The following is a 23,455-nucleotide window of genomic DNA, read 5'->3' on the forward strand; positions in this document are numbered from 1 at the left end:
TCCTGCTAATAAAAGACCCTGGGACTGATAGTCCCAGAACCCAGTATTTGTCATTTATTCTCAGAATAGGACTAGCACTGAAAGATTCCCCAAGTGGTCAGCTTCACTCCTGCTCTGAAGAAATTGCTCCTTTATCATTGTCTATTCCAGAAGAATAATAGACGTCAGCTAAAATAATAGTAACAAGTGACTTAACACTGTGTGGGCAGAGGGTATCGCACCCGACATCCCAGCAACAACTAGTGAATTCTCTTGATGTCACGGGAGGGAAAAAAGTGCAGAAACAGCAGCACTTCCCCCCAGGAAGCAATGTTTCGCCAGCAAACAACCTGAGAAGCAGTACTTTGCCCCACAGGGACAGTCATTTGGGGTCCTGAAATAAAAAATGGATAAATAAGGTTGTGCTGGGTGAGCAAGTCCTGCATTCTGAAGGATGAGGAAGATTTTAATTACCTTGGCAGCACCCATGGCTACAGCCCTCTCCTTGCATACCTCGGAAAATCAAACTAGCTGGGGCACAAGCTGGTTAGGTGGAGCAGGACAGGGAGAAAAACATGGACACGCAGACCCCCAAAACTTGGTTGACCCTGATACAAAGTTTTAACAGAATATCAGAACTCAAATAGCATAGTGACACTCTTCACTAAAATAACTTACAAAACATCAATTATTCACAAATAAAGGTGGTGAGCCATTAGGTAGAACAAACTATTGTGCCTACTGTAAGGGAAAACAACGTTTAAACATTGCTCCAAATGTGATGTGAATGACTAGGATTCCTTGGAAAGTGAGGGCAGTGAATCCGGTGTTATCATTGCAGATCATATCACTTGATGAAGAAGTTCCTTCATTATCAACAGACACAAATATTCACACACAGATCTCTCCTCCAGAACTACCTGAAAATAGGTGTGAATTGTCAATCATACTTTACCACCTTGTGCTATGATTTCTTTCTGAAACCCAGTGATCTTCATTAGATCTAGTTATTACATTACCTTTAAATATCAAAATATAGACCATGATACTACTCAAGACGGACTCACAAAAACAACAGACCTAAGCTCCATTATTTTTGCAGTAATGTAAAATATATACATTACTGAAACTCAATTTAATCATCTGGAATGTAGGAATAATAACATTTACTTTCCCCATAGTGAAGTGCTTATAAGCTAAACTGGCATTTACTATAATTCATCTCAATTCTAGAAAACAGTGAATCACAGTCTTAACTTATTTTTTAAAAATGAATAAGCAATTTCATTGAGCAGGGAATAAACTTTTGTCTTGGTGTTGTTTTTTTTGTTGTTTTTCAATTCCTCCAACTATCATTATTTACCAGAAGCTTAATTTAGCCTATTTACAGAAAAATCAAGTCCTTTTCTTTGGCTCCTCTGTGCTAGAATTAATCAGAAGCTGCATGATTCTATGTTTAATTTCAATCACAGCAGCTACTGCTTTACAAATAAATAATACTTACATGATTTTTATTATTCCTAAAGAAGACGCTCACTTTTTCTTCAGGAAAATAAAAAGTAGAATACTGGCTTCTACACTTTTGTTTAATTATGAGAATACCTCAGGATATGTGTTTTCCCTTAATAAAATCCAACTGCATAATTAAATCTGCATTTTTCTGAAGGACATCAGCAATACCTGGCTTACCTGGAAAGTGTTCAGACTGGCAAGAATTAAAATGCCCATGAGAAAACTGAATTGGGGAAGGGGGTCAGTGGGAAAACAGGTTATGGGTCAATGCAATCTATCAAGTTCAACCACAGAGGCAAGTGCTATGCAGTGGTACATGGAATTCCTTTTGTAGACATGGGGCATAGTTATTCAAGTTGAAAGAGCTGGTTGTCAATTTTCTAGCTAGATTTACTAAGAGGATAGCAGAATTTAGCCCCATCTGTTAGTCCTTGGCTAGGACACTGGTGCTATTTGTTTTCGTAGCATGGCATCCCAGTCCATTTCTCACTTGCAAGCTCATACAACAGATTGATGGTGCCAGAGAGAAACTGTGAAGTGGTGCCTGCACCACTGCCAAGGGCAGGGAAGAACGGATGGTCAAATCCAGATGATTTCATGTTAAGAGAGGATGAAGTGAAAAATCTGCACTGTCCTCCACCTCACCCCTCCATGCTCACAGGGGATTGCATCTAACCTTCAGTCAGCAAAACTGAAAGAGAAAATAACTTTGCTTTAAAGCATTAGAGGTGCCTTAGAATACTTTCAGTTCAAGTTTTGCCCACCAATGGGCTGGTTTTAAAGCCATACCATCAAAATAAGAGTTAGAGGGATTTTCCCCAGTTTCATAACTGGGACAAAATGCTTTGCCTTAAATAGCTTTTGCCTAAAGACTCTCTTCTAGTGCCCTCTTTCACAAAAATATACAGAAGGAATGGAAGTTTTCTGCAGACCCAGCTGATCTGTAGATCTGCTGGGAGACTGCAGATTTAGTAGGCAGTGAACCTTATGTATGCCATATTAAAGTTTATACAAAACATTCCACTGAAACTATGGCTAACCATGTAGCACCGATGGGTTTACGTCACATTTCTCACTATAAAAGAGTACAATTTTATACTTCATTATCAGTTATTACTGGTGGCAAATATGTGCTAGATTACTCCAAAATATTAAACATTTTGAGATACTGTGAATTTCAGGAAAAAAAAATAAAGGTGTTTTCAGTTACTGACTTAACTGTTTTTGTAAACTTCTCCCCTGCTGCAGAAAAGCCTGCTCCAACTCTGAGTCATTTTCACATTCCTGACTTTATTTCCATGGGCATTCCCAACAGACTTCAGAAAGATACACATGGAGCATTTTCAAGAATGGGCCTAGGGTAAAATTCTGACAAATACCTAAAATAAGTAAATTAAAAAGTAGGGGAAATATTTTCATCATTTCTGTCAATTTATAGTAATAGTAATTTTTAGCTCACCACAAAATATTATCTACATGTGACTTAAGTTCATCTAGGAGCACAAAACAAAAAACAGCTGAAAGAAATCAGAGAAATATATATCTAGAAATCAGTTCAATTTGTAGGTATTTATGCACATAAACACAAACAATAAGCAAAATAGAGACATGTATAATATAATTCTGTCTACTACAAATTTGGCCTTTTCATATTCTGCAGCTCAAACTCTATTATAAGCTTGCCATTTCAATCCAGACCTTTGACTTCCAAGAAAAGGCTTTAGGGAAAAACTCTGTTTATATTTAGGCAAGGCTTTAAAAGGCAAAACCATCATAGGATAATATTATCTTTATCTTACCAGACTAGTCAGAGAGTTCAAACTGAAATGGCAATTTTTACAAGCAATAATGTCTCAATTTGTAAATGGCACGCAGGGCATGTATATTACTGCAAACCAGGGATAACGATTGCAGGATTTCCACTTCCTGAGTTGCCAAAGGGGATATTTTCATGATGGTGACACACATGGGTTTCCAAGTCCACATCTGGCACTGACAAGTGCCATGAGTTACTAAAGACTGAACACAAGTTGCACAGTGCACAAGCATGTGGATGGAAAATATATTTAATGTAAGATATGCAAGTAAGTAAAAGAGGACAGAAGAAGGAAGAAGCCCCACAGCCCTAACCCCTTCTCCTCACTTCAAGTGAGGAGAAAGCATCTACAATTTTGTATTTTCCTTCAAACAAGAAGGGACATGATTTGTGTTTACATTTCCAGCCAAGGAAAGCAAAGCTTCAGTTACCTTCAATTCAATTGTATGACTTCATTTTTACCTATGAGTAACCATGTGCTGAACCACTGTGGCTGAGACTAGCTAAACAGTATTTAAAAGAATCAACTTACTTCCAAAGCCCTTCTCCTGCCCACTGATCAAATCAGTAAATCATTCACCTGAACATCTTCATGGGCAACATTACTGAGCAAAAGAAAAGACTGAATTACTGCCACCTACAAACCCCTGTATCTGACCCTTGGTATTTGAAACCTGTTTTGCCTAGCGAGAAATACAAATGTCTTTTGTCTCTGAAACCACACAGATTTGGGTTCAAACATTAAAACTGTGTGAGAAAACTTGCAGATTTTGGATAAAAGCAGCACCCATGGAAACTTACAGTTGATTTGCTGTGTTCAGTCATGTAACTGCATGTCAACCCTCTGAATACTGAACTTGGGAAACTGCTTTGTACAGCTATAAAAAAATAAATACGATTCCAGAGTCACAACTATACTAAAGAAAAAGCAAGGTATGCAGTATATGCAACCATTACCCCTTTTGCAAACCGCTCTAGGATTGTCAGAGTGCTGTGGTTTAAACCCAGCATGAGAGACTGGAAAGTCCTTGATCAGGATAAGCACCGCTCAGCAACAACCAAAACATCCATGTATCACAGTATCACAGTATGTTAGAGATTGGAAGGGACCTCAAAAGATCATCTAGTCCAATCCCCCTGCCGGAGCAGGAACACCTAGATAAGGTTACACAGGAACGTGTCCAGGCGGGTTTTGAATGTCTCCAAAGAAGGAGATTCCACAACCTCCCTGGGCAGCCTGTTCCAGTGTTCTGTCACCCTCACTGAGAAGAAGTTTCTTCTCAGGTTTAAGTGGAACCTCTTGTGTTCCAATTTGTACCCATTACCCCTTGTCCTTTCATTGTTTGCCACTGAGAAGAGCCTGGCTCCATCCTCGTGACACTCCCCCTTTATATATTTATATACACTAATAAGGTCACCCCTCAATCTCCTCTTCTCCAAACTATAGAGACCCAGCTCCCTCAGTCTTTCCTCATCAGGGAGATGCTCCACTCCCTTAATGCTGTGTTATCAGCATTATTCTCAGACTGAAGCCAAACCAAGCACTGTGACAGCAGCTAGGAAGAAAATTAACTCTATCCCAGCTGAAATCAGGGGACAGAGTATACAAGTTACAGCATGCAGCAGAAGCTGTTAATGGAAAGCATTTGAAACAAAATCTGCTGAAAGTATGTAAAGGACAGCTGACAGTTGAAAAAAAAACCCATGTTAAAAGAACCAGAATTCTTAAACTCTGGTCCCTAAGCTTTGGTTTGGACCTTCCTACTCAGAAAAGATCTGGGCTCAGGATAAGGCTCCATATTCTAAAGATAACAAATAGGATGGATTTTATGCGTTCAGTCCAAGGTCATGTGCTGCCCCTTCCCTGAGAAGTGACTGAGCACACACTGGTCACAGCTACAGGACAAAGGCATCCTCCATGTGAAATGACCAAGTGCAAGGTCTTAGGCATAGAGCTGTCCGTCCTTGTCAGCGGAGGATTTGTCGCACAATCCCCGACCTGCACTTCACTGTTCTCCTGGGTCTCTGGGCCCCTTGAAAAGGGCAGTGCCAGGAGGAGCCCAGGAGCTGCCTGGGTTGTTCTAGCAGGCTCCAGCTGCCCACTGCCTGAACTCCTCAGCTGTGCTGTACTGAGGGCTACTCATCATCATACCACCATACTACTACAAGTAGCTACTAAAAGGTCTCCTACTGTAGACTTGGGTTGGAATGCAGGTTGAGATGTGAATAGCTTTGAAACTGTTATCCAGGAATTCTGAAAGCATGAATTCCATACTAAGTACCTGTTCCCTCAAATCATGGAAACCACAGTCAAAAGTGTACATTTTAAAATGCACACATGGTCGAAGCAAAGCAAATTCCCACTCCTTCAGTTTAGCTGTTGTGTATCTAGTATTCCAGGAGTTTCAAATCAGTGTTAAGCAAGTTTCACGGTCTTTAAAAGCCCTTTTCCATTCTACCTGTTTACAGCTTCCTACTGGGAAATATGGGAGAAAAGATGAGTGATTTATGAACACTCACTTTAAAAAGTAAAACAACATATTAAAACAATACTTCATAGTACAGTGAAATAGAGTTAAGCAGACCATTTTCACTATGATTTTTATAGAAAGAACATGCATAGATTTTTGACAGGAAAAAAAATAAATCTAAAGATGAACAGAACCGCATGTATTAGATGTTGTTAAACACTTATTTGTCCTAAAGCAAAAGATAAAACTCGTTCTGTCAGAGATCTATATAAAATCTAAACAGAGAGATGAAAATCACAGCTTTTCAACCTCAGCAATTTCCCTTTACAAATATTCTAAGATGAGATTGAGTGAAACCTTTCACCAAAGTACATCCTGAAAACCAATACTATTTCCAGTCTCGCTGCTAATGTGAGAGTGGGTAATGCTGATCAAATGACAGAAAACCAATCAAGTAGCAAGACACATCTTGCTGTTTTCTTGAATGTCTATAAATTCACTGCTTTCAGCAGCAGTCACACACTTCCTTAGCTACAGGCCTAACTGGCGTCACTTGCCCGTGGCTGATTAGGCAATTGCAATGACCCAGGTTGTGCAAGCAGATAACAAGTCCCTGAATTGAGTAAGGAGTGTCAGAACGACAGAAGGAAAAATTGGCTAAGGGAGCCCATCAGCAGCTGTATGTGCATCCTCAGGTGGTGCTCAAGGAGAACCTGTATTTTAATTTGTAGCCCATTTGCTGCAAAAAGATAGAAGCTTAAGATCTGCCATGGAGTACAATATGGCAATCCAAGCAAAGGAAAGGAAAACAACTTTTCTGTATTTCTGAGAACAAATAGCTGTCTCTACCATCACATCATTGTTTTACTATTACCAGTTAATACAACAGCAGACAGAAAGTGCAGCTGCGGTCCACAGAATATTTGGTATTTCTGGCCCAAGCATAATCCCTCATGTAATGAAAAACCTCTTTCTATTTCTGCATCCTCGCTACTCTTCATACTGAAGAGGCTTGCGTCTGTCTCCCATTTATTGAAGCTTATTCTTCATCTAGACAGCCAGGACTGGTTTGTATTAGAAATTAGGTTTTAAATCACTATTTTTCTATTATTTATTTTAGGATTTTCAGGAAGCCTCCAGAAGTGCAGAAAAATTCTTCTTTTTGAAAAAGACCCTAAGGCTCTTAATGAACCAAGCCCCAAATCCCTGACCCATGTTAAAAAACTTTGATGTTTTTGAGGTTCAAAATAAACTCTGTCCATAAAGACAATAACATTATTTTAGGAGTTAAAATGACGTTAAAATATTAGCAAAGAAAGAAAAAGTTCAAAAACATGCAAGAGCCACGCTCACATCCCTGAGCTTTTCTTAATGAGCCAGGCTCCATTATGGGCTCCTCTTTCTCTTTTCTCATGCTGTTGGAGTTTTGCATTTTAGTGATTAATGGAGTTGCAGCTGTAGAATGGGACATATATGAAAAAGAAAAAAGGTGAAATAAACTTTTGCCTCAATAAATCTTATGGGCCTAAATTGCATCTGTTTTCTCTTTATGCTCTCTGCTGCCTTGTGGCCACTTTGAACATGATTCCCTATTTTGAGGTCCCAGCTCTGCACCACATTCTTATAAATGTGCACAGTTCTCTCCTTGGAAAAGACCTTAGATGTTACAGGCATACTAACCCATTACTGCAAGCTAACTGGGACTATGATGCTGCATTGCCTTTCTCTGGAAAATGTTAGTGTGCCTGCTGTGAAATTGTTTAATTTCTGTTTCACTTTAAAGTATTCTGCATTTACCACAGACCAGCAAAGATGTTGTAAAGTTCTTATCTATCCTCATATTACCTTGGGATGCTTGCTACACACTCCTGATATTTTTCCAACATGTGTTAATTTTCTCAGCATATCAAGCACTATTTTCCCCTCTTTAAAAGACTTCTAGTAACTGAACACAGAAATCCTCTAGCAACAGTACATTCTTACAGAAAAAGTATCTCCTTTCTTCTGCAAAAGAAAACATTACCCTCACAACTCCAATTCAGTTAAGAGAGATTCCAGCTGTCGGGAGTAAAACCTGAGTTTGCTGCTAAACCACGTGCCTTGCATCCAACTAGATTCCCTAGAATTACACTCTGGAGTTTCAGGGTTCCCATATTTAGGAGTCCCAGCTGTAGCACCAAGTTCCTGATTTATAAGTTGAAGTTGTAAACTTGTTCTTCTGGCTACATAGAATTATTTCACTCACATTGGCAAATCTTTTAACAGTAGCAGGTTGGCTTTGCACTTGCCATTGGTACAATTGCACTAAAGTTGGTTTATGCAGCCAAATTAGGATACTGAAAACCAGCAGCTCATGCCCTGCTTCATGCTGAAGTAGACACGGATAGGGGCTTCCAATAATCTCCTGCCTTCCTCTTGTAATTCTTCAGTCTCTGAATACTACATCAGCTATATACAGTCTTCTGCACCTTAAAGAAAGCAGGAAGTCTCTTGCAGGATAAATCAGTAAATTGAAAGAAGATGTAAATATACAGAACATATACTGCAAGACTAGTACAGTGCACTCGGATTTAAACAAAATGATGTTAACATACATGTACAAGAAGCGTGTTATTGATTGACTGACCTTTCAAAGAATCTTGTTTAATCCAGGTCAATATCTTCAAGACAAATCAAGTGCTGCAGAAAGAGAGTTTAAAAACTTCTCATCCAGCAAATGGGGAACCCAGTCCACTACACTGGCATTAGTATGTGAAGACTGCTTCTATTCTGTGGCTTTCCTCAGAAAGTGTGCAGGAAGAAAAATGTTGGAAGAAATCAGCTGATCAACCAACCAGCAAATTTAAAAAAAAAAGAAGTTTAAAATTAACTGCAGCAATATTATGCATTATGCATATTACCTTTTAAAAATTAAACATGACAGAGGGGATAAATATGGATATCCCAGAGAAGAAAACAAACTAAACCCAGAGAGTATTTGAAGTTATAGGTAAGGTTCTGCAAGATCAACATAAGAGAATATAATTCCTTCCCATTCAGGAACTATATTAATATAAATGCTTGTCTTTTCTAGTAATTATTTAGTAATAGCCAAGACAAAGACATTAATAGTGTCTAATAATCACACAGTGGGGCTCAACAGTGATTCTCTCATTATCAAATCTGCTCAAGATACAAGTCAAAACATGATTTTTCTAACCAAATACATTCTTCCTTTTGGCATTGTAATTCAAGCTTCTGATGTCAGAAAAGTCCTGAATATTCATAAAGTATGTGTGCATCAGTCAAAAAACGCAGCCTCTCCTTCCTACACCCCTCAATCTATTAAATAAAATAGGCTTTGGCTCACTTACACCCATCATTGTCAAATTCTGTTGTGGAAAACAAATATTCATGCTCAGTGAAAGGACTCCATGTCTTGGAGTATAGCACTCACCATTATTCAGGCAAAAATGCTTCAAATCATTAGAAATGGGAATAATTCCTTGCAGTGGTACAAACCAGGGACTGACTGCCTGGGGAGCAGCTCCACGTGAAAAGAACTACTCCTGTTATCCCAGTGGACAGAGCACTAAACATGAGCCAGCAACATGCCCTGGCAACAAAGGTGGACAGCAATATCCTAGGATGCAGGAACAGAAGCATGGCCAGGAAATTGTGGGAGGTAAGTATCCCCATCAGCACTTCACTCAGTAGTGTACTTCTAGGGATATCTGCATCCAGTTTCAGGCCTTTCAATACAAGGAAAGATCAATAATCTGGAGCAAGTCCAGGGAACACCAACAGGATGGCTGGGGCTGGAACACATGCTGTGGTAGGAGAGGCTGAGGGAGCTGGGTTAATCTATGCTGGCGAAGATTAACTACTCTAGCCTGGGCACTTAAAAGTAGCCTGCTGGCACCTACAAGGTCATCAAGAAGATAAATCCAGGTTCTTCACACTGGAACAAGGCAAGAAGATGAGACAAGAAGGGTATACATTAAAGCAAGGTGGAGGCCGCATATAAGGATATCCTTCTTCCCCATGAGGGCAGTCAAGCAGTGGAACTGGTTGCCCAGGAAGGTGATGCAGTCTCTGTCCTTGGAGATCTTCAAGACCAGACTGGACTTCAGAGGTGACCCAGGTTTTAGTAGATGACTGGACTAGAGACCTCCAAAGGTCCCTTTCAGCCTGAATTATTCTACAACCTTGTAAATATAAATCTGGAGCACAAAATTTGTCCCAGGGATTAGATAGGTTTTCACAGAAGATGCTATTTTTCCCAATTATAACTACAAGACTATCATAAAAAGAATTAACAAGGCACAACATAACATAAATATGGAGTGCTAGGTATTCAACCCCCCTGACCTTGGCAAGTCGAAGATTTTGTATCTGAGTAGCGACATAAGCAGGCAGCTCAAAGTATGATGCAGCAAGACTATAGAGAATCAAAGCCTGAATAAGCATAAGCTGAAATGAACCTGAAAGCTGTTTCTTAAACAGTTTTTTAAATTACTTACAAGAGGTAATGTCATCACATTATACTATATGGTGAGTAGAGTTTTCTGTCATTTCACAGTGATGTGTCATTTCTCTTCCCACTGTTCAACTTCTTTTGCTCCATAATTTCTGTCATGTGTTACCCTGTCTTATTATTTTCCCAACTGGAATTTAATTTCTATTGTTATCTTTTGTCTTCCTGCCAGTTCCTTGAACATTCCCTTGTCTCTTTAGTGCACTTAAGTATTTTTTATTTGTGTTTCGTTTTTTCGTGGCTTTCATAAGTGTAAAAACTACGTTATCCACCCCTATAAAAGCTATGCTGCACTTTTCAATATGATATTACCCCATTGAGCAGTAGTTCTTTTCTGAAAGGCAAACATGCACTTCTACATGTAAATGAATAAAATGCACAAATGTGCTAAGTGCAAAACAACACAATGAGTTATTAAAGAAGCAGAACAATAAATAATCAATAGCAATGAACCAATAAATGATCACCTGGTGGTATCAATATGAATAGCTGCTAAAAGAGCAATGTTTACCTAGGGATATTTTACACTAATACTGAGCATTGACTTTTCAGAGAGAATTACCACAGGTTTATTTGACAGGTATCTCTGACTTGGCAAAATATAATCTTCACTATTCCTTATGTTCACCCTTCCCCTGAAAGCTTCTCTCCTCGCAGTCTGTGGGGTGAGTTATAATGCATGTCTCGCTAAAGCATCTCAGAACTTTTCCATCATTTTTCCCCCTTGACTTCCTGCAAGACCTGTTTTGCATCCAATTATCTCTGCTATCTCTTTGCCCTGACAAGACTTGATACCTGTGATTCTGGGATTAAATCCTAGACTTCTAAACAAATCCAAAATATTCAGTATTTGCACTATGAAAAGTGAGAATAACCTCTGTTTGTGGATGGTAGGGCAACTACAGTGCATGTGAAGCACAACATGTGCTTTGCAACTCAGAAGGAGAAAAAGGAAAAAAATACATATTCAGCTTAGCCAATGCTATCCTATCATATCACATTGCTCATTTTTGTGATACTAACCTCTCCCACACCACGTATTTTGAGCAGTACAGCATCAGCTAGGCAGTTCCATTACTTAAGTGCACAGTAATATATTTTAACAGCTTCTGCGGATCACTACTGGCATTTGTCAAAAATGTTTTCTCAGACCCATCCTAGATTGTGTTGTGCAATATATATTAGAAACCAAGCAAAAACGTGCCCCCCAAACCAGAACCCCAATATCACAGAAAAGAAAAAAACCTCTCGGCCTGCTGGTTCTTGCCAAGGTTTTGGAGTCCATTCATTCAAATCGGCAGCTAAGCAGAAAGGGCTTTCAATTTCAAGTTCTAAGCATGTGATAGCAGTTTGTGAGTTACGGAAACTCACTCTTCATGATTTCACTCTTCTGGTTTCAAGTGCTGAGGTTCACTGTATGAAAATCCTCAACAAAGTCAAAGAGAATTGCACAGGCTGATAAGACTGCTCCTTCACACTGAAAGGCACCTACTTCCATTACCTCTGAGATCTCTGCTAGGCAAACAATAGGTACACTGTGTTGTTTTTTTTTGGGAACAAACTTGTAAATCAAGCTTTTATGATTGAGTCAGGAAAAGCACAAGCAAACTATACCCAAGTAATTTCACATGAAGGTTCTCCTGTTCTTTGTGTTATTATGCATATGCAGCAAATAGAGCATTTTGACTCTAGGAAAACTGTCTCCTTCACATAATGAATCTCTCGCTCCTTTGGACTGTGGAATAGGACACCTGCTAGGCTAAAAAGCCACATCAAAGTTCCTGAAGCCAAGCTTCATGATTCCCAGCATTAGTGCCTACTTTTCTTATGGGATGGAGCCAGATGATTTTCCCTGAAAGGCTCAAAGCCTCTCTTCTCAGTGGTAGCATCAGACAAGCTTACTGAGCTAGTACTACTACTCTTTTCTGTCCCAGATTGACTGATATCAGTCAATAAGAATCACTGTACATGGGACATTTAGAATATGACAGGCATATTCTAAAATTTAATTATTGCTCCTTCACTGACACCTATTTTTAATGCAAATTTAAGAACAGACCCTTCTGTCATCAGCTAATCCTGCAAGATGCAGAGCTCCCTCGGTTTATATTGATTTCAAGTGAATCTGATAGCAGTGACTGGCAGCCAGATGACCTCTGTTTCTCAGAGGTTTCATCTTTGCATGATTTTCCCTTTTTCCAATCTCGGTTTCCAAAATGTCTAGCATTTTGATTTCAGTGAAGTCTGGACAAAACAAAGTCAGCAGTTTTCTGTCTCTACAAGTAAAAACCAACAAATGCAAGATAAGAAATCACATGAAATGTAAAGTTGCCACTCGCTAAAAAAAAAATGGAGAGAGAGAAACAAAAATCAATTGGTACACCAGCTAGCCACTTGAGCACAGTGTTTTGATTAATCCTGATCTGTGGAATGAGGGTCAAAAAGACAACTGGACTTATGACTGGACTAATTTACAACTATGAATGAACAAGAAACTTAGCACAAGCACCTACATTAGCAAATATCTGACTCATTTCTGGGAATAAAATAATTCAAGTTGATCTCAACACCAGAAGGACACAATTTTATGCAAATTGTGGCACCTATATATCTCTGATGCAGGGTGAAGACAAGACATATTTCCAAGTCTGTTTTTTTCAGAAACCCCATCAATTTTATTTTCTGTCACTGAAATGAATGAAAACTTTCGTGGCTACAAGCGGGATAGCCAAATAAACTAACTGTTATTTGCCTCGTGTTCTGTATGCAGCTATTTTTCAGGCTTTAATTTTAAATATATATATAGGGAATAATAAGAAGAAAATGATATTTTCATTTGCTTAATTAACTGCCAGACCCTTTGGCAATTCAGCCCTCTCTATAGCACTATATAGTGAATATATTATTTTAAGCTTATGCTACATGTGCATTGAAGATGTATTGCAAGCACGCGATCATTATAATTTGTCATTTTCTTTTTATTTTCCCTATACCTTCTTGCACATAATAGGAGTAGATAAAATACATCAATACCCTAAAAGTTATCAGTCTGAGTCTCCAGATACTGTCTTCAAGTGGAGCATCTTTAAACTTTACAGCTTTTAGTTTCCAGAGGACATAACAGTTTGGTGAGGTTAGTTTGTTTGTTTTTCCCAAAGCAAGTCTAAATACTTTAAATGACCACATTTTTAATATACTGACATGTTGCTGGTCTGATGTGCTTTGATGCTCAAAGTTAGATTGGCAGAAATCAGAGAGAGCAGCACAAGGGCTTACAGAAATGTGATATTCATGCTTGGCAGCAATTACTGTGTGAATATCACAAGGTGACTTTGCTTTTTCCTTTCCTTCCTTCTTTTATTTTTCATATTTTTTTCCTCTCCAACTTTGGCATGAATCTAAAGAATGAAAACCTAATTTAACATGACAAATGCTTTCATCACTCCCCTAACCTCTGAAGTGAACACTCTGACAAAGACAATATGTGTGCTATATGCTTTCCTTTCGACACCATAAATTGCTTGCTTGTAACTGGGTTTTACCACCAGCCCAGTATCTTCAGGATGTCCTAATTTGAATGGCTGGTTCTACATTCTTCATATGTCACCCCTGGATAATAGGAATAACTCCTGGCCTTTTTGAAATGACGTATGCTTTAAATGGGATTGTAGGACAATTTTATTTACACACTGCATGTTGGAATTTACTAAAACGTACAACGATACCAACTTATACTCTGCATTTCACACCTGCCTGCTGAAGAAACAGGGAGAAGTGATAAATCTGGCTTTAACTCATCAGACAACATTTTGTATACCGTGTAAGGAAAAAGTTAACTGAGATGATTTTTTCCTGTACTCTGCTATGAAAAACAGTGTAACAGTCAGACATAGAAACTTCTTAAAATGCTCTTTTTAGTGGAAATGATCCTCAGAGGAAGATTTAGGAGAATTTAGATACTGACTGGCCCATAAAGGAAGAGTCTATTTAAAAACACAAACTTCAATAGTAGGAATCACCAATCCATATGTATCTTAAAAAAGAAACCCCAAAGTTTTGTTTTAAAAAGACATATTGTCATTATTTTGACAAATGTTTCACTTCTTAAGATCTCAGTAGTATCTTTATTTAACATCACTAATGTACTGTGGCAAAAGATTCCAAAGGTTGTTATACACTTATTACTATGAAATTATTTTAATGCTTTAACCATACTGTCTTCATTTCACTGTGTTTTTATTTGTGTGTTATCAGAAAGGCAACAGGAATGCCTGAACAATTTAAAAATTATGTATTCTTTTTTCTCTGCTATGATACTTTTTTGCTTGTCTCTTTAAATCACCCCTCATTTGATATTTTTTTCATGACATCATAATCTTTTGTCATGTTCTCTGAAAGTCCCACATTTAAATGTAGACTATATTTTCAGTGACCTATCTGTATCAATTCCCCCATCTCTTTTATTATAAGAAAATACATTTAAAAATCCCGAAGTCTAAGAAAACATCTTAAGTATTCTTTCAATGTAATTTACCTCATGTTTGCCAGCATTGCTTTTTTCATTTAGTCCTGCAATAGTCTTGATTAGCATTGATGTGATCATCTTCACACAGCCTAGATATATTGACAAACCTAAGCAGCACAACAGGATTATTCACAGGATTAATTGCAGCTATTTTCTGGCTTTGATGTATACTTATTCTTTACTGTGTATGGAACGAAGCTTGTCAGGTAACTTCTCATTATTTAATCCTTGAGCCAACACTCTTGTTCTAAAACCTGCTTTCTTGTGTTTACTAGCCAACTCTATTGCACTCATCATTCTTTAGTCAGGGAAGACAACTTCAAAAACTTCTGTCAAAATGGATCACTTATGTCATTACTTGAAACGATAGATCATTCATCAATTATTAAGAGTCAATGCATTATCTTACATTCCCTCTTGTCTCAGTATATGAAAGTGTATAAAGCAATAGACATGTTGCAAAGCTTTTCTTTAGATTATAGTAACCTAAATATCAAGGAAAAATATGTTTCATAATCCATCACTTCAAAGTTATGCACATGATTAAAAAACTCAACTTGCAGTATATCATTCCCCATGTGCATAATCTCTCAAACAGAGAGCTGTTGTATGATAAGTGTCATGGTCAATAAATCATTATGTATCAAACTAAGCCTGCTATTCGTCTGTTAGCTCTGTAGTATTGAGTATACTGGGATATAGGCCTGGCCTAAGAGACAGCAGCAATAAAACAGCCAGTCAGCTCTCTCTTACTTCCATATGTAATATATTAATTACATATGGAAGCTCACTAGTATGAAAAATAGGTTTTCCTTTGAAAACAGTGTCTATGCTGGTGAGTGAGAATAGGGAGCAAATTCAGTACATCTTTATAGGTCTTTTGAGCACTAAATACGAAATTAGATTCAGAGATGAACTAAACCCCTCACAGAATAGGTCTGGAAAGTATGAAGCTACTGTAGTTCCAAAATACTCATTGAAGCTAGAGAGTTTGTGCAGCATCTCATTGTCACCAATGTAATTGTCAAAGGTACAGTGAAAGGTATAAAATACACAGCTAGTAGACACTTAGATAAACCTCCAGAACAATAGACAAGGAGAAGGGTGCCTGGGGGAGTGGGTGCCAAAAAATAATTGCATTAAGAAACACAAAATAACAGAAACATGTTAAAAAAATCTCAAAAGACCACAGAAGGAATGAAGAGACGGTGCAGTCAGTGTTCATACATTGATCCTGGGAAATAAGCACAACATTCAGAGTTTCCTTTCTATATTTTTGCTGAAAAAATACTAAAGAAGCGTGGAATACCAAAAATAACAGTGCATAGAATTGAACTATCTATTTAGATCTAACACCACCAGGAATTTATTCACAAAGATACAGACTGAGACTTATTAAATGCCAGGAGCTTCTGTTACTTACATGGAGTCACCCACCAGCACAAAAATCACAATTTTTTCCAATTTTTTTTTTTTTTAATATATGGTAGTACAACAAAAAGTCATTGTGTCACCCACTGGTTGGACCATCCATGAGAAATGCGTATACAACATCTAAAGTTAACACTGCACTGAGAATCCTGAATAGATTTCTTGCTTCCTCTGCTCTTATGACAGTGAACAAGAGGTGAATGTTTCATTTTACCTCAATTGTCAGTAGCGGGAATAAAAATTTTCTTTGCTCATTACAAGCACAAATCTGTGTGACATACTGACCATCCTAATACCTGCTGAATTTTCATTTGCTCACATAGCTGTGTGATTTGATAGGGAAAACACAGCCTTACCTATGAAATATGCCAGCAGGATGGCAAGCAGGACTGCAGCAGCAATTGCAGATAAAGCAGCACATTTCCAGCTACAATACTTGGAGGGTTTCTTCAGCTTGAACGCGTTCCTGGAGAACGTATTTCTTGGTAACAGTCTGGGAGGTGGAGTATAAACTGTTCCTGAGGTCAACGGGTAACCAGGGGAAGAACTACTGAACAGTGGAGTAGTTCCAGAAGATGTCTTGAACAAAAAATGCCTGAAAAACATAAAATGGTACATAGTGTTGTAGTTAAGAAAGAATACCTTCTATCCCGATTCCATCCCAGCTATGATAATGTGTTAAATTCAACTAAAAAGGATACTGTATGAAGAAATAAGGAGATGAACATTCCCAGCCTTTTTCCTACCAGAGCTTAAGAACTGTCACTAAACCACAGTGTTAGGATATCTGCTTAATCCTTTCAGTACTTAGATGAAACTTGACCAGATAAAACACCAGTATGACTGATGAGGTGCCACTGAGTACCAGTTGAGATTGCACCCGTAATACATGTGAGCAGTCTAGTAACAAAGCTCATATTCAGAAGGGATGTGGCTGTCAGTTCCTTTTGGTCAGTGTTTGATTAGGATAAAGCAAAAAAGAAAAAAAAGGATTTCAACTGCCCACACATTTATTAAGAAGAAAATAAAGTACAAAATAAACTGCCTAACAAAACCTCAGAAAAGGAAATGCTGCCAACACATTCCAGACAGAGGAAATGGAAAACACAAGATAGAAGACTGGCTTCTCTAGGTTAACTTCTCCCAGTCAGGAAGAACTGACTACAGGCATGTTCCCAATAAACGATAAAAAGGGAGAAGCACAGAATAAAGGCAGTGGTCTTGAAGGCCACTTTTTTTGAGAGAAAAGAGCTCTGAAGATCCATTCCTTCTTAGCTCTGAAAAATAAATGCTTCTTGGAGCAAATGGGAATGAAGATACTCAGTATTCTCCAAAACCAAATCCCAAGTCTTACTTCAAATGTAGACAATGTTTAACAGTTTTATTCAGATCAGAATCATGTATGTCACTCTCAAATCACCTGTTAGGACTCCAAAACCAATTTCAATCAGTTTATTACAACAATGATTTGGATGTTTGAAACTGAAATGTGTTTCCTAAGTATGTTTTCCAACCCATCATCATACATGTGCATACTTCCAAACACAGGATTTACTGCATACTGATTATGCAGAATAAGGGAGATGATTTTAAAGGTCACTAAAGCATTTGTTTTGAAATGAAAACCAGAGCATAATAAATTGCATAGAATTTGCATACAGGTAGAAGACAGTAAAAGGAAGGCTGGACAGGTTTCTCAGTTGTATGATTGACCATTCACATTTGAAGGCAGTCTCTAAAATATGGTCTTGTTTTCAATGCAGTCATTAATAAACTCTATTAATAACCATGAAAAATCCCTTAGTTTGACATTACCTTTGTTATTTTGTGTTTTTTTTAAACCCCAAATGACCTCAGAGGTCTCTTACAACAGTGATCAAGATTTAGTTTGTTTCAGCAAGTATTTCAGTCACTTAAGATATTGCTGGTGTTCACTGCCATAAGTGTATACTTGTGCTTTGGAGATGCTGTAGATAAAAAATTAAGACACACAAGTACACAATCAGAAATGGCTTCCAAAGCCTCACTAGTTCAAGATTAATTCTATGTTTTGTTTAGGTTTTATAAATCCAGTATTTGGAAAGCAAAGAAGCAGAATTAAAAGGGAATATTCAAGCTAGAAATATTCTGTCATTTTGTTTCTCAAATAAAGTTGCCCTTTCTTTTTTCCTTATCAGTGAGGCTCATTAAACATTAGAATTGCTTCTTTTCCGCACACTGTATACAATCTATGAGAAAACACAGTAAAGGCAAATGCTGAAAGGTTTCCCCCCTCTGAATTACCTAGCCTTTTAAACTAAAAAAGACCCTTTCCAGTTACAAGAAAAGAAGAAATACTGGCAGTCTGATTTCATGAACACTTAATTCTAACTCTTTACTTTGCAGCAGCTGAATTAAAATAATTGTTGGGAAAATGCTGCTATTGGGCTGGTTGGGTTATGCTAGATCTAGTGACACGTATGTTCCTTATGTCTGGTTAAAACCTGACCAACTCTTGTTAGCAGAAGCAGTTTTAGTCCTTTCTACCTTGTCTGTGGCACTGGCAACACTATTTCACTTCTGTAATAGGAACTAGGGATTGAAGTGCCACGGAACATGAGGAAGGAAAGAAGGAAGGACACAAGAGAGATCTGGTGAGATAAAGTCAGGTCGAAAGGCCCATCTCATTCAGATTCTGCATCTGCCTGAGCCCAGGACCACCTTCTCCTCCTAAATCCTCATGGAATGAGCAGCCCTTTCGGGTTTGGACCCAGGGGTCTACAACAGAAAGTTCTTACAGTTCTTTCCTTGCTCTAGCCCCAAAGCAGATCTTAGAATCAAACTGGAAATTGCAGTCCTCGGCACTGCCTTTATCTGCAAAGTCAAGGTTTTTAAACCCAGGAATTTTTTGTGCTCTTTAGCTGAGAAGGCAGATACAGTAGCACCAGAATTTTTAATTTAAAGCATTGTTAAAGTAAATTCAGATACATAATGAAACTCTACTCCCATTAAAATCGAATTAATGAATATCTAGATATAGTTTAATAGAACATGTCAATCATATACTGTTTCATGTGAGAAGAAAAAAAGTAGAAGAAAAAATTAGTTCCACTGTGATCCACACTGAGATACGTAAAGAATATAAAGAAAACCACATACTTATCCATGCAAACATAATCTCTATTATAGTGGTAAAACTGATCCAAACTTGATAGAAGCAAGAAAGGCCAAATGAAATGGATATGGGGAATGGTGTCATTCATAAACCAAACCCAGAAAAAATATCATTGGATATCTCTGAATGTTGTCATACCTGCAACTCCTACCCATGTATTTTGAAAGCTGGAAGTTTCTTGCCTCTATAAGAAGATTTCTAGCAAAGTAACCATGAGAAAGTACTGCACCATCTTAAAGGGCAGAAAATCTACCCTCAGGATCTTGAAAAAGACATGTCACTAAAGATATGTCCCATATCCACCAAGCCATTGTGGAAGACTGTTGGTGCATTCAGAAGTTGGAGACCAGAGTAGCAGATGTAGCTTAAGTTATAGCAAAGCACATTAGAAAGACTGAGAACTAACGGACGAAACACTTGGACCCCCAGAGTTTAAAGTACAGATTCAGCTACTAATAGAAATAAATTGACTTGTCTCAAGTCTATCCCTAAAACCAATGATCTATAGCTATATTTTCATGTAGGATTCGACATGCTCTGATACAACCAATTGTCTGTGGGCCCATGCTGCACAGAGAGAACATGAGCATTTATCAACATTAATTACAGTCTCACAGCAGTAACACTGGGAGGTACAGTACAATGACTGCTTATGAAAAGAAATGATCTTATTTGTACTCATTCACTTGATTTGAAATACGTTCCATATTAGAATTAAAACCCCTGTATATTCTCTGTCTTACCTGTTCACCTATCAAACACTTAAGAAAACTACATTTTCTACCTCACAATTAGCATTAATAATTTGATGTAGATTGGGACTAGATTTCTATTTCGAAAACATGGGAGTAAATTTGCTAATTCTTAAGCCCAGTCTCCCCAATTCCTATGCATCATGAAGACATTCCTATGCTGGAAAATTACAAGAGATGACTGTCAATATTTGGTGATTAAGTAATGCATGCATCCATGAAAGCTATGGAAGGAGCCTGCATGCTGCTCAGAGGAAGAAGTGAACCTTGTAGCTTGCTCAGTGCTCTCCCCTGCTGCTCTGCAGCCTCCTGGGCAGTAAAATGCACCCCCTGGTTTTAGAGCAGTGCGTGTTGCTGATGCGTGGGACCACTGACACCAGGAGAAAAGTGACATCTCTGAAAGCTGGGCTTGCAAGAGGACATTTGTCCACAGTGCTGGGGACTAATGATAAATGGAAAAAACTTTATTTTGCTTTCTTCATTAAGTTAGAGCTCTCTACAGCATTTATTTTCCCACAGGTCAAAAGGAGCTCTGGTGTTCAGGGACTAGTGGTCTGACCGAGACTGTATTAACTTCCACATTCTTTGAGAGAACAATCTCTGTTTTTTATCCCTCCTTTCTGGTCAGATTGTCTTGGCAGCACACTGCAAGAATGAGTTGAGAAAAAAAAATGGTTTTGCAATGAAAAAATGTAATAGAGAGGAAGAACAAGATACTTTCTAACATAAATTGCTTCTTTCCCTCCACATGCTATACTAAGCTTATTTTGCAAGAACAAAATACAGAAAGCTGTAATGCTTAAATTGTCTTTCTTTTTTTTCATATTTCTTTTCATAGCTTTTTAGTAGTAATTAATAAATAGAAATAAAATGGTAACAGCTCGATTTAATGGTTTTAGGACTTAAAGAGTATCTTCAAGCTGTGGTAAAATCACATCTGTATAATTTCACTGGACATTTACTCTTGGCAGAAAAAACCAATGAATTATAGAACTTATGTTCTATTCAAGCTGGTTTTCATTGGGAGAAAAAATAATCTTCTGTAGTCTTCTAACTCCTCTAAAAAGTAGCTATGAGTCATTTTATGTCAGCGGTAGAACCAAAGTGGCTGCCAAATTCAGACAGTGAGGTTTTATGGCACTTTTCTAACTTACATACAGAAAACGCCCAAGATGGAAGAAAACTACATGCTGTTCCTATGCCTTTTTTTGCTGCAATGACCTCTGAGTGTTAGACTGGTGCAAGGTTTTGTTACCTGTGTAAGGGCATCTCAATCTTTCCCCAAATGAGATTTAATTGAAGCTTTTTGTTCTCAGGCTCTTGCAGCAAAACACAAGGTTATCAGCCAGGCTTACACAGCTGAGGCTTCGCTGGTGTGATAAAATTGCACAGGTTTGATCCTTTCTAGCATCTACAACACAGGGACCTGGATATCCCCCAACTGCACTAAATGTAGCAATAAAGACTTAAAACGTGTAGTTAAAAGAAATTGTCTAATCTCATCAAATCTCCAGACTAAACTCAGTAAATAGATTTTGCAGTGGAAATCCACACTGTATAAATGAACCGGCCATTGTACACAAGGGTGCCTGTGCACACCCTCCTATCCAAATGCCTGTTGCAAACATAGTACAGCCCTCATCACAAGACACTATTTCAGTGCTTTTCAGCCTCCTACAGACAATCAATTTGTAACTCACTGTGCATGGTGCAGGAACCAAGGACAGTCTGTTAGGCACAGAAACAGTAATTCATAATGAACCCATCAATACCAATGGGACTCTTCTATTGACCGTAACGTGACTCTGAACCTCGCAGCAGCCACTCAGCCTCCAGCGAAGGTCTAAAACCAGTTCCTCAGCTCTCAAAATAGTCATGATTCCTTAAAGGCTGGGGTTTCCAAATCCCCAGGCAAAGTGTTCAGGAAAATGCAGGGTGTAAAGCAGAGTGCCATGGGTAAGTACCAGACCTGCCTGTCACCATCATCTCCGCACTCTTCATAAAGGCACAGTTGGACACACAAAAGCACAGTAATTAAAAGCTGCCTGACAGGGTGGTAGGATGTTTTACAAAGAGGCAGGTGCGTGCCTTTGGGCACCCTGATCTGTTATGTTATTAAACAAAAACAAATAGGCAATGTTCACAAAGCTGCAATTGAAAAGACAGAATAGGTAAAACCCAGGTAAAACGTGTATTGTCCTGCAGCTGCACTGTTAGCTCTGTTCTGGATACCTTTTTATAGGAGAACCTGCTTTTCATCTGGAATTTGTTAACTGAGATACTGTTGGATAAAGTTTCTACAAACTCTCTCACCCCTACTGTGAGCTCCATGCTGGAGTGCTCTCAGCTGCGTTGCCAGCCTGGCTCTGGTATATCCCAATGGCACAGCCTTGGGCAACTGCTCAGAGAGCTGCTCTGCTGGGACAAGGAAATGCAAGAGGGTCTGTGGAAAGGTGAGGTAAAAAACATGGAGAGAGAAGGGATTGCTGAGATGGGGGTCACTAGTACCTTAACAATTTGAAAGGGAGCACTCCCGCATGCAAAGGCATAAAATCTGCCAGGGGAGACCTGGGAAGTCAACCAAGGATGCATTAGGTTGAATGGTTGGTGTTGGTGGAGCTCACAGCACACAGCAGCCCGGTGACCCTGAGGAGCTACAAGGGCCACCCCTTACCTTACTGACTGATGACTGTGGGGCCAAAAAAGATTCTGGGTGCCCTGCAAGAAGGTGGTGAGCACAATCACCCAGCCTGCCAGCTGGATGGCAGTAAGCTTTTGTGTGAGTTAACCAGCAAAGAATTGCTTTGCCCTTTAAATTTATGTTAAACTTTCTTCACAGTTGTTTGCTCTCCAGGAATGGATCAATGAAACAGCTAGTTAATGCCTAGTAAAGAGTAACAGGAACAGCTACATACATATACACAAAATAGTGGTTACTTTGCATATGTTCTTCCATTAAATGGGAGCAGGATCAAGAATGCAGATATCTCAAGATTTAGGCAGCCCCAACTCAGCTCAAATTATAGGACTTTTCCTTTTTCAAGAGGAACACCTTGGTTTTTTTCTACTGTAAAGTTCTGAATAGTAATTGCACAGTGCAGTCAAAGGGATAAAATCCAATAATGCACCTCATTTGTTATTGCGGTAATCATAAGAATGACAACAGTATTTTGCATTTCAATAGGCCTATTCATTTTTAGCTTTCTACATCAATTCATAGAATCATGGAATGGTTTGGGTTGGAAAGGACCCTAAAACTCATCCAGTTTCAAACCCCTGTCATGGGCAGGGACATTTTC

General features: G+C 38.5%; 1 protein-coding gene across 2 annotated transcripts in view; it reads right to left on the reverse strand.

The window, feature by feature from the left end:
* Nucleotides 1–23,455, reverse strand: part of TENM2 (teneurin transmembrane protein 2) — a 186,501-nt gene that overhangs the window by 155,486 nt on the left and 7,560 nt on the right. For both annotated transcript variants that reach the window (XM_061348443.1, XM_061348442.1), the window contains exon 2: nucleotides 16,607–16,845. The gene's annotated coding sequence lies outside the window, so the exon portion shown is untranslated. The remainder of the gene's footprint in view (nucleotides 1–16,606; nucleotides 16,846–23,455) is intronic.

The sequence above is a fragment of the Neopsephotus bourkii genome, unplaced genomic scaffold (assembly GCF_033783945.1).
Source record: "Neopsephotus bourkii isolate Nb327-2 ecotype Australia unplaced genomic scaffold, CSIRO-AGI_Nbou_v1 NB_357, whole genome shotgun sequence".
Lineage (NCBI taxonomy): Eukaryota > Metazoa > Chordata > Aves > Psittaciformes > Psittacidae > Neopsephotus > Neopsephotus bourkii.